Genomic DNA, 12,682 nt, shown 5'->3' with positions numbered 1-12,682 from the left:
AGAGCTCCGCCCCCGTCCCAATTATAGTCAATGGGGACGGAGCGGCGGTCTGGCGAAATAGTGGAAGGACGGATCCGACAGGGTGAACAGCCTGTCGGATCCGTCCTGCCGCAAGTGTGAAAGTACCCTTACAGTAATCACCAATGCTACAGGAATAAGGATATTTTTTTTTGCTTTGTTTTAATGGACATCTTTGAGAGGCCTCATGCACACGACTGTATCCATTTTGCAGTCTAGCTGTGTTCATCCCACGCTTTCCGTGGGCCCTTTTGTAGAACTGCTACAAAATGGACAAAAATAAAACATGTTCTATCATCTTTGCGGAACGGCAGCACGGACATATGGATGCGGACACCAAAATACATGGGTCCACATCCAATATGGTGGTGTGCATGGGACCTGAATTTAATAATAAAAAGTACAGCCACATTGTATTAGTTTTCTGTCAACTCTTGCCTTTCTATTCATAAAAAATCCGGGTAAATTTAAAGTTTTGTAAAATTATTATTGGAAAAGAGCGAAAGCTGTCATGAAATAAAGGACCAATAAATAAATGAAATGTATTGAATATAGGCAAAATAGGTAACAGAAGTAGAGTGGGTCAGGTCTGAAGAGTCCCCACACAATTCGCCATGCTCTGCGGCTTCCTCAGGGGTACTGCGAAACACTGCTCCCAAGCTTTAAATAAGCATGTCACAGCTATATGTGATAGTGTATTTAACTGTGTGTTACGTTCCAGAAGTACGGAGCCCAGAAAGCCGCAGCATCATTAATTATTGGAAAAAACAACCTAATCTTTTGTCGGTGTCCAGCAGAAGGATTCTTCAGTTCATATACAAAAGAAAAGGAAATCGATAGCACTAGCACTCCAGAAGGCAGTAAACTATAGGTTATTTATTAATCATAAAATTATATATATATGTATGCAATAGATATAAATCCAAAACACAGTGATTCAGTCCACTTTTGTCAAGCCGATCAGATAGTGCCGGAACAGATCAGATAGCTCCAGAACTACTGCAAAAGAGATCGGCGGGATTGCAATATGTAAGAAGTGGGATTAGATGACTACAGGCCATCACTTGTAAAAGAGTGGAGAGCCCCTTTAAGGGCTCAGGCACACACCACTGCACGGAGGCTGTATTGCTCCTTGCATTACCATACAAGCTCCACTGGAAGTATTCTTCTGAGATATTCTGGCTGCACAGTCTCACAGCCTTTCTGTTATAACATATTTTTTTGTTCTTGAATGTACCCAAAGGTTATATTCCAAGAATGATTCATGCAGTTTCATGTTCCCTCTCAACCTTATTCCTCCCTGATATCAAACATTGTGTCACTTTTCTTTATCAATATTTACATCGAATTCTGGTTTCGTTTCGCTACTGGGCAGGAAGCACAAGGAACATGTCTTAATACGACCACAGATTAAAAAAGGCGTTTACCCCAGCAGATTTATTTGGTTGACCAACAAATAATAATACAGATTTTAATTAATATAGTTTTGGTTATCTGTAAAATTAGCATACCCAAGAATAGTTATTAAAGGGCGTATTCCCATCTGGCACATTGATGGCATATTGCTAGGGACTTATTTCTATCTCCACAACGGGGCCCCCAAGTGAAGGAGAGCACACCACGCATGTGCATCTTACACTCCATTCACTGCTAGGGGACTTCCGAAAATAGCCGAGCTAGCACTTGCCAAGCTGTGCATGCTCGGCTGCTCTCCCTTCACTTTGGGGACCCAGTTTGAGCAACCTCTCCTTGCCAGCAATCTGCTATTTTCAGACCTCCCAATAGCGGTGACCAGAGAGTGGCTGCACATGCGCGGCTCTTCACTTCGGGGACCCAGTTCTGGAAAGAGGAGAGGGTCCCAGAGATGGGACCCGCACTTATCTTACATTGATGGCATAGCCTAGCGATATGCTACCAGTGTCCCAGATGGAAATACCCCTTTAATACTGTGCATACTTCCCATTAAGACCTTCCAAATAACAAAACTTAACATTTATTAGAAAACTATTATACAATACAGAACGCACCACAGTTAACTATCAGTCCGTCACTAGATTTACAGTTTAGTCTATATGTCTAGTAATAGCATTTACATCATATGTGTGTCTGAGGAATGCCTCAGTAATCTATATACATCTTGTATAGACTACACTTTAGTATTCTACTTACTGATATACACTGATAAGGAGTGCATATATGTGGCGTATAGTAGGACCCTTGGATGCTTTATGAGTCTACACTAAATAGTGGAGTCAATTGAAACGTTACGCAGTGTGCGCTGTCTATATTTGAATTATTAGCACCTATAACAAGGTTGTGTTGTTAACACTTTGCTTGCAATGAGCTCTGTCTGTGTAAGGGCTGGTAACAAGATATTATTTATAAGTACTCAGGGTATAATCAGTTGCCGCTTATATTCTGTATATATGATTCAGAAGTCTGACTTATAGTGATGTCTTATACTGAGACTCAATCTAAAAGTGGAGGATATGTTGTCACTATCCTTTTGTTATTTATTATACCTATATAAGCTAATATTTGCGCTTTGTAATTTTGCAAATTTCCTACACCTACTTTCCTTGATCTCCCTTTATGTTTAACCTCCTATAGGAGGTGATATAAGAGTGATTGAAAAATGGAGGGGATCAACCCCTTTTTAATAGACCATGCACACCTCACACCTAGTGGCTTACCCCCAGATTCATACACCATTCACGCCACTGCTGAAACTTGTGTGCTGAGCGGAGAGCGTTTGTTGCATACCTCCCATTCACACATTATACCGCAAAATTGCCTAGTGACTGCCTAAAAGATTCTAAAAAAGACTAAACCTAAGATCTAACACCCCCCCCCCTTCCCCAACATGTTTCAGCTTCCATGCAGCTTCATCAGGGGACAAGGGGTTATAGGCTCTTGCAGGGAGCATTCACAGTGCTTTTGATTTCAATAAACTACTTTTCTTTACATTGTCAATGTATCTTGTTTTCAAGTATTTGCTTCATTGGGCATCCTTAACCAAATTTGAAAGAAGTAAGGGTAAATACATCTGTCGTAAGTTAGTTGAACACACCCTCAAAACTACCCACACAGAAAAAATACTGGGTGGTGTAAAAAGTGCCACTGGGTCAAAAATGCCTAAAAAAAACAAAAATAAAAAATATACACATTGTCTATAGAGAATACCATATTCTCCCGCTGACTAATAGTAAATATCTGACAGCTAAATTTTTAGCAACTAAATTGTTGAACGTTGGGGGGCGGAGCCTAGCGGCGCATGGAGTAGGACTCACGCCGCACTAGCTCCGGCAAGAATCCTGACTTAAATACCTACAACGGTGGCGATATTACTTACAAACAGCCGTAGGAGCGGGGGACATAGCCAGCAAGCGGTCCGGTGCTGAGGAAAATCATTATGCCTGCAAAGAGAGGCAAAACGCTGAGCCGGCAGGACAGAGAGGCAAGATCCCAAGATGGCGCTGAGGAGGAAGAGTGGCCTGATCTGAGGGCGGCGGTGAGTCAGGGAGCAGCAGCGCGGCTAGAGCGCTTCGCTCACAAGTCACACCAGTCCCCCAGTCATGTATGGGGAGAAGGAGAGGGCACCCTGGCACAAGTGGAGGAAGGCTTAGGGGAGCAAGATGGCCCCTGTAATGATGACCAGCAATCCCCAGTTCAGCATGAGGGGGGGGGGGGGGGGGGGGGCGAGTGCTAGCCTGTGCAGCACTGAAAAGTGTCTGCCAGTGGTCAATGCCCCTGAGCCCACCTTGAAAGATGTGATGGCAGCTATTGCTAGCTGCAACGCCACCCTCCAGAACATGAATATTAATATTGGAAGTCTAAAAGCGGACATGTCCATTATCCGTCATGACCTGCATAAAGTGGCTGAACGCACCTCAGAAGTAGAGAGGAGGGTCTCGGATCTGGAAGATGGGGCTGTTACCCTACAGAGAGAGAGCCGGGCTGCGTCAAAGGATATAGCGGCGCTCTATGCTAAAACCGACGACCTAGAAAACCGCTCTCGCCGCAATAATATAAGGCTGGTGGGCATTCCTGAGAAATCTGAGGGCCCAGAGGCTACTGATTTTATTGAAAAATGGCTTGCGGAAAAATTCCGTGATAGAGGACTCTCTGCACTTTATGCTGTGGAACGAGCACATAGGGTCCCCACCAGGCCTTTGCCGCCAGGACGTCCGCCACGTCCAATACTGGCCAAAATCCTGCACTATCGAGACAGAGACACTATACTGAGGGCCGCAAGGTCTCATCCTGATTTAAAAATTAATGGAGTTCAGGTGTCTCTGTTCCCTGACTATTCGTCGGATGTACAGAAAAAAAGAGCTCGCTTTGTGGAGATTAAACGGAGGCTGAGAGATTTGCAAGTACAGTACTCCATGATGTTCCCGGCCAGGCTCAGGGTGGTGGCGTTTGGATCCGCGGTGTTCTTTGAGGACTCGGACACTGCGGTCAAGTGGCTGGATCAAAATGAGCGTCGCCTTAGGATTCCATCAACAGACACCTGAGACTGTTGGACATTCCTGCTCCTGATTGAAGTTCTGATGTCCACTGGACCGTCCACCCACCGTTGTGGACATTTTCTTTTTTCTTTAGCCGGTTGCTGAAGAAATTTTGTGGGTAGAGCATACGCCCGAGGTTGCTCTCCACCTTTCTAATGTGCCTGCGTACGGTATCGTGCTGGATGCTGTGCTGCTTCAGGCGCTGTTGGGCCAGGTTCACAATGTTGGCCCCAAGTTCATTACTGAATCTAATTATGCTGCATATGTTCATTGCCTGGGGAGGGATAGTTGGGTGGGGGGAGGGAGGGGGGATGGGATTAGCGGGGGTTATTATCGTCAAAGGTGCTTATGATGGCAATTCTAAAATGCTGAAACGTACAGTCCTGGTATATTTTGTCCGGGGGGGAAAAAGAGAAGAGATGGGAATCTGTAATCTGGTATTTAACATTGTTTTTCCCTGCGGCTGCTGGGAGGTGGAAAGTTGTAGATCTCAAATGTACTTTTATATATGTATGCATTCTTATGGGACCTGTTACGAGAATACTTAGCTGGAATGTGAGGGGAATGGCGGATGCTACAAAGAGACACGGTCTGTTCCGTTAAATGTCTAGATATCAGCCGGCAATAATATGCCTGCAAGAAACGCATATGACCAAACAATCTATACATGTCATGCAAAAGCCGTGGTTGGGTTATTCGGTGCACTCCGTCTTCTCCTCGCATTCCAGGGGGGTTAGTATCCTAGTTTCTTAAGAATATCATATTTGAATGCCTGAGGGTATGTGTGGATGAAGAGGGAAGGTTTATAGGAATGCATTGTGTGGTCCAAGGGATGAGAATGGTGTTAGCAACAATCTATATACCCCCACCATTTTCCTCGGTACCTTTAAGGAAGCTTATAGAATTCATGGCAGAGTTTTCTGAACTTCCAATGTTAATAGTGGGAGATTTTAATAATGTACTTGACAGTTCGCTTGATAGATGCCAGATCACACCTAGTGGTAGTAATATGGGTGAAACCTCGTTTGCAAGAATACTGAGGGAAGTAGGTCTGATGGATGTATGGAGAGAGACCCACCCCCTGGACAGGAAGTACTCGTGTTGCTCCTCGACATATGGCTCCCTGTCGCGTATAGATCTGGGTCTGGTAAATGCTCATATGTTCCCGTTTGTACAGACCTCAGAGTATCTTTCTAGGACCCTATCTGACCATTCCTTATTTAGCATCACCCTTGATATATCTGTGACGGCCAGGCCGGGGGTTAGGTACTGGCGACTAAATGCCTTTTGGTTAAAACTGATGGGTGACCCGTCTGATATGCTTCAATCCCTTAGGGAATATTTTTGTATAAATGAAGGGACTGCGTCTCCGTTAGTCGTCTGGGATGCGATGAAGGCCTCCCTCAGAGGATCCTTTATTAAAACAGTCAGTCGGATTAAATCTAAATCTAGAGAGCTTGATCAGCAGAAACATGATAATATGAAGATAGCGGAGGAAGCTTTTGTGTTAAATCCTTCTATCATGACAAGCAATACCTTAAAGACTAGGCAGGAGGAGTTGAGGTGTCACCTTTTGGAGGTAGCAGAGAGGAAAAGACTGTTTTACAGGCAGCAATTTTTTACTGAAGGGGAGAGTGTAGGCCATATGCTCTCTGTTATCGCAAAAGCGCAGCAAGGATCACAATGTATATCTGGCCTGTTAGATGCTGGCGGCGTCCTCAGGCGTCATACGGATAACATTCTGAATATACTAAATAATTTTTATTCCTCTCTGTATGCTTCCAGGGTGACATGCTCGGATGAAGAGATTGACACCTTTTTGGCCACATTAGATCTTCCTAAGCTTTCCAGGGAAGACAGTATGCGGTTAGAGGAGCCGATTGAGCTAGAAGAATTGAGGGCGGCATTGGCTGCTATGGCTAATGACAAGACTCCGGGTTTGGATGGGCTTCCGGCGGAAGTTTATAAGTCCTTTGCGGAAGTGTTGCTCCCGAAACTTCTGAAGGTATTCAATTGTTCCAAGGAGAGGGGGGAGCTACCTCCGTCCATGCAGTAGGCGGTAATAGTAGTCATTCCTAAGCCGGACAAGGATCACTCTCTCCCTGACTCATATAGACCGATATCGTTACTCTCCACTGATGTTAAGATGCTTGCAAAGGTCTTGGCCATGCGTCTGTCTAAAGTGATTCTGTCTATCATACACTCTGACCAGACTGGCTTCATGCCTCAGAAATCAACGTCAATTAATATTAGAAGAGTGTTTGCTAGTATTCAACTTCCAGCTGATAATGTTGGAGATAGAGCTATCCTTTCTTTGGATGCGGCCAAGGCCTTTGACAGCATTGAGTGGCGATTCCTGTGGAGAGTTATGGCGTATATGGGATTTGGAGATGAGTATATATCCTGGGTCCGGGTGCTATACTCTAAACCCGAAGCATGTATCAGGGCGAATGGAGGGGTGTCCCCCAAGTTCAGTCTGGGCCGGGGTACTAGACAGGGGTGCCCGTTGTCGCCTCTGCTATTTGCAGTTGCGATTGAGCCATTAGCCGCAGCAATTCGTAAATCAATGGACATCCGGGGGTTCCAATATGGGACAGTTAATAATAAAGTGGCGATGTATGCAGATGACACCCTGCTTTTTCTGGGAGATACTGGTCCATCGTTGGAAGCGGCTATGAAAATCATTGATTGCTTCGGGGATCTGTCGGGTCTGACTATTAACTGGAGTAAGTCGGCGATTATGCTGCTCGACAGGCAAGTGCAATCACAGACAGTCCGAGACAGAAACATTCCATGTGTAGCGACCTTTAAGTATTTGGGTATCCATATATCTCCGAGAATCCGAGACTTTGGGCGCCTTAACTTTGACCCGTTGGTTATCAAATTTCGTAATAAGACTAAGGCATGGTGTAAACTATATCTGTCGGTGGCGGGAAGAGCTAATCTCATTAAAATGGTGTTGATGCCCCAGCTACTCTATGTTCTACATAACTCCCCGGTCTGGCTGTCAAAATCCAAATTTGTTCCTATCAATGCTACTTTCAGGGAGCTCATATGGCGGAAGGGGCAACCGAGAATTAAGCTTGAAACGTTGCAATATCCTAAAACAGAAGGGGGCCTTGCAGTGCCAAACCCCTGGGTGTATTTCCTGGCTGCACAATGCCAACATTTTAAGGGGTGGATGGAACTGGAGTCGAGTGAGGTGTCGTGTCAGTTGTTTAAACATTGCTTGTCCTCTAATGACCTAATGCTGATCCTTGAGACTAGGGGGGCTGGAAAGAGTGGTCCGATGGGCGATTTGGGACACTTGATGCAGTCCGTATGGAATAAGGTCAAGCTCCTGAGGGGGGTTTTCGGCAATACGGAATATACTCCACTGTGGGGCAATCCTGTGCTGCCGGAATTCCTCTCCCTGTCTGAGTTTGGGGCATGGAAAAGGAAGGGTATTCTGAGGTTGGGCCATCTTTTGGAGGAAAAGAAGTTCATGTCATTTGCCAGATTTCAAGAGAAGTATGATCTGCCTAGAACTCACTTTTATAAGTACCTTCAGGTGAGACATGCTTACAACTCCACATTTAAAGGTACGAATATGGTGGCTGGGAGAGATGCTGCATTGCACCAGATTCTGTCCAGGGGGGCGAGGAGAGGTATGATTTCCTGTATATACAAGCTGCTGCTTGAGAAGTTTCTAATGTCGCATCCGCTTACGGCTAAAAGTAAATGGGAGAAAGATGTTGGCGAATTAACTGATGACCAATGGTCTGACATACTGGAGGCGATACCTCTCTCTTCCTTGAGTGAAGGACGTAAACTCTCGCAGCTGTTTATTGTCCATAGGGTCTACAAAACACCGTTTTTTTTTGTTCCGTATAGTGTTCAGACCCACGGATGAGTGTCCAAGATGCTCTGTGGTGTCTGCAGATTTGTTGCATATGATGTGGATGTGCGAGAACTGGATTAATACACATAGTTTGGTGCCCTTTTTGTTATTAGTCCTATGGATAATATGTCTCTATGTCATCCTTGTATGTATTGTGGAAAAACGTGTATTTACACTGTAAAATGTTTAATAAAAATGATCTGATTTAAAAAAAAAATTGTTGAACGTTAAAGCGCCATGAAAACCTGAGTGCCAATCCAGCCTAATGACTTCAAAAGGGATTTACCAGGTTTGTGGTCCTAAAGCATACCTAAGCGTTTACATAACTTTTCAGAATAAGCTGCTCATGAGTGATAGCATTATATCTGACCATTATATGACTTATTTTTGTCATTTTTTGCAGTTTTCTTCTTTGCATATGCTACATCTTTAATTCTTTGCTGTCTCAAAGCTGGTGGGTGGAGAATAACTGCTGATCCTGTCTCCCCATAGAATATACATGAAGACAGCATATTCTACTTCCTAACTCAAAGTTTTTTCACAGGAAATATGTATCTCACTGTATGTAAGAGTATACCAGGTGAACTGACTTTTTGAGTACATTCTATTAATGCTGAGTTGGGGTATGGACTGAAAGAGAAGTTTTTTGTTTGTTTTTCTCAATAGAAATACAGGTTCACAGAAATCTGAAATGTTCATGTACTTTTTTCTTGTGTCATTATTTACACTCCTTAAGTGTTTGCCTTTTGTACAGACACTTGACGCTTTGTGCTTAATTCATAGCTTTTTCTGGGAAAATTATCTGTGTAAACATAGGTTGTTCTATTACACTGATCTAGATGGAAGCATTTTACTTCAAAGATATGTATGGTTTTGTCACACTGTTCTCAATGCACAAAGTGCACTAAAAACACTGACAGACCTAGGGTGCATGCAAATAACAGAACCCACAGTATAGCCTACAATGGACCCATACTGTACCTCATAGTACCTATGATTTTATAAAGAGGTATGTGGAGGTTTGAATGGATGCCTTGTAACATTTCATTTCCCCTGTAGCTCCATGACCCACTAGAAAATCTGTTTAAAAAAGTGTTGTTGTTTTTTTAATGGAAGAAACACTTTAAGCCTAATGTTAGGGGCCCCCAGCAGAAATATTGGATCTTTTTACTTTTCAACATTGGAGACGGCATCATGCTCTACTAATTTCAGTAAGTGTGCCCAAATAAAACCCACTCTCAAGGGCAAATCTCCCCCTTTCATTGAACAATAAAACGAATGAGCTCCAAGTGAAAACTCATTCTTTAAAAGGTTTGTCCCATCCTGCCATTTCCCTATACCTAGGTGTCGGTGCTTAGGGAAACGGCTGAGCGGGCTTGTGCTTTTCTGTTTCCGTAACTCCCATTGTAGTGAATGAGAGCCACACAACCAGAACAAGCTATACTGCTACCAAATCTCACTATGATTAATGTTACGGGAACAGTGGAGCTTTTTATGTAAGCCCAGCAATCTGTGGCACTTAGTCCCATCTCGCTGGGGAAACAGAGACATTGGACAAACCTTTTAGCATAAATTTAGCTGACAACTCATCTGGGTAGTCGCTTCACACTGCTTTATAAATATGATGCCCTGAAAGGTTTTAGTAAAGTGGTTTTTATCACCCACCAATCTCCTGTAGCCTCTCATTTTGATGTTTCAAGATAGGGGTAACTATTAGATCGCTGGGATTCCCACAGATCATGAGAATGGGTAACCCATACTCATCAGAGCACTCTGAAATGAATGGAGCAGCAGGTCGAGCATTCACACTGCCGCTCCATTCATCTCTTGGGAATACAGCCGAGTACAGCGCATGGCATTTCAAGAACTCTTATAGTGAAGAATGGAGCAGCAGAAGAAGAAGAAGAAAAAAGTCGCAGTTGCCTCTTTTTACGCCACCCTGACAGTTTTCTGGTGCAAATGAAGACAGAAATCTACAGCGGCTGTGAGTGCACAGACTGCCGGAGGATGCGCCTAAGGCTCCATTCACACGTCCGCAAATGGGTCCGCATTCTTTCCGCAATTTTGCGGAACGGGTGCAGACCCGTTCATTTTCTATGGGGACGGAATGGATGCGGACAGCACACAGGTCTTCAGGACCGCAGTTCCGCAAAAGATAGAACATGTCCTATTCTTGTCCACAGCTTGCGGGCATTGGGAATTTCACACGAAAAACAATGGCGTGCTTGGTTTTAACGTAACTTTATTCTTTCATGAGTTATTTACAAGTTTCTCTTTGTTTACAGCCATTGACATGTCGCCGAGGTTAACACGTGAGGAGCGGATAGAAATTGTGTTGATGTCTGGTGAACGCAGTAACCGGGTCATTGCAGCAGATTACGAGACCACCCATCTCCCATGCTACAGTTAGCAAACCGCATGAAATCTGTCTCTAATGAAGAAACATCAGTGGCTGTCCTAGCTTCATTCAGCAAGAGCCCACAGCGTAGCACTCGCCGCATGTCACTGGAGAGTGGCATTAGTCGAACATCCCTTCGGCGGCTATTAGCTACTCACAAATGGCACCCTTACAAACTCCAGCTACTGCAGCATCTCAACGAGGATGACCCAGATCGCCGCACTGAATTTGCAGAATGGGCAAAACAAAAATTGGAACAGGACCCTCAGTTTACGCAGAAGATTTTGTTCAGTGATGAGGCAAACTTTTATGTGAATGGTGAAGTTAACAAACAAAACCACCGCTATTGGTCTGACACTAACCCACATTGGATAGATCCCTCCAAGACTGTTGGAACAAAAAAATTTATGGTATGGTGTGGTATATGGGGTACAAAGATAGTGGGGCCCTTCTTCATCAATGGAAACCTCAAGGCCACTGGATATGCGAAATTGCTACATGATGATGTGTTTCCCTCTTTATGCACTGAAGCTGGCACGTTCCCCGAGTTTTTCCAGCAAGATGGTGCACCACCACATTATGGGTGTCAGGTCCGAGCATTCCTAGATGAACAGTTTCCTGGAAAGTGGATTGGTCGTCGTGGGCCAGTGGAATGGCCCCCAAGGTCTCCCGATCTGACCACCTTAGACTTTTATCTTTGGGGTCATCTGAAGGCAATTGTCTATGCTGTGAAGATACGAGATGTGCAGCACCTGAAACTACGGATACTGGAAGCCTGTGCTAGCATTTCTCCTGCGGTGTTGCTATCAGTGTGTGAAGAGTGGGAGAAGAGGGTTGCATTGACAATCCAACACAATGGGCAGCACATTGAACACATTTTATAAGTGGTCAGAAACTTGTAAATAACTTATGAAAGAATAAAGTTACGTTAACACCAAGCACACCATTGTTTTTCTTGTGAAATTCCCAATAAGTTTGATGTGTCACATGACCCTTTTCCTATTGAAAAAATAAAAGTTGGATTCAAAATGGCCGACTTAAAAATGGCCGCCATGGTCACCAACCATCTTGAAAAGTTTCCCCCCTCACATATACTAATGTGCCACAAACAGGAAGTTAATATCACCAATCATTCCCATTTTATTAAGGTGTATCCATATAAATGGCCCACCCTGTAGATAAATCTCCCCCAAAGTGTCTAGACCTAAACTAGATTTTTCACAGTGGCTCAAGCTGTATAAATGTGGTGCAGGGCTAGACACTTGTCTAACGCTATACAAACTTTTGGTTGGCTTACATTGTGAGAGAATTTTAAGCCAGTAATGTGTTGCATTTTTAGAGCAAAATGGATCACATCTTGGGCCCTGCCCAGTTTTCTAAATCAGGGGCGTAACTACCATAGTGGCAGACCATGCGACTGCTATGGGGCCCAGGGCAAGAGGGTTGTGATCATCCCCTCTTCTACTGGAGGTGAAAACTTGGTCAGGACTCTACCCTCTAAAGGTTCAACTTTTAGCAAATGAGGCAGTGGAAAAAATGGCCCAAGGGTTGTTGAAAAGGGTTCAGGCGGAAACCTTTCTGTCCTGTGGGGAGGGGGGGGGGGGGGGGGTTCCTGGTTTGATCCTTGTTATGGGGACCTTACTTCTCTATGTATGCCATTGCCCTAAATCCTCTCCTTTTCCTCTAAGCCCAGCCCTTTTCAGACCAAGACCCTAGCTGGGAAAAATTGTGCAACTTTTTAGACAAATTATAGGTGAAGACACATTAGTAAATGGTGGCTAGTATTTCTCTATGGCATAATTGTAGTTGCAAGGCTGCACAGCTATGTAAAGGCCGTTAGCTATGTAGCTATAGCCTCAGAATTGTCATTTCATG

The 12,682-nt window shown here is 44.2% G+C and overlaps 1 protein-coding gene across 1 annotated transcript in view; it reads right to left on the bottom strand.

The window, feature by feature from the left end:
- The window catches only part of LAMA3 (laminin subunit alpha 3), a 248,482-nt gene that overhangs the window by 173,693 nt on the left and 62,107 nt on the right, over positions 1–12,682 (bottom strand). The window lies entirely within an intron of this gene.

This window comes from Bufo bufo, chromosome 5, assembly GCF_905171765.1.
Source record: "Bufo bufo chromosome 5, aBufBuf1.1, whole genome shotgun sequence".
NCBI classification, from domain to species: Eukaryota; Metazoa; Chordata; class Amphibia; order Anura; family Bufonidae; genus Bufo; species Bufo bufo.
This window is presented reverse-complemented; position numbering and strand designations above follow the sequence as displayed.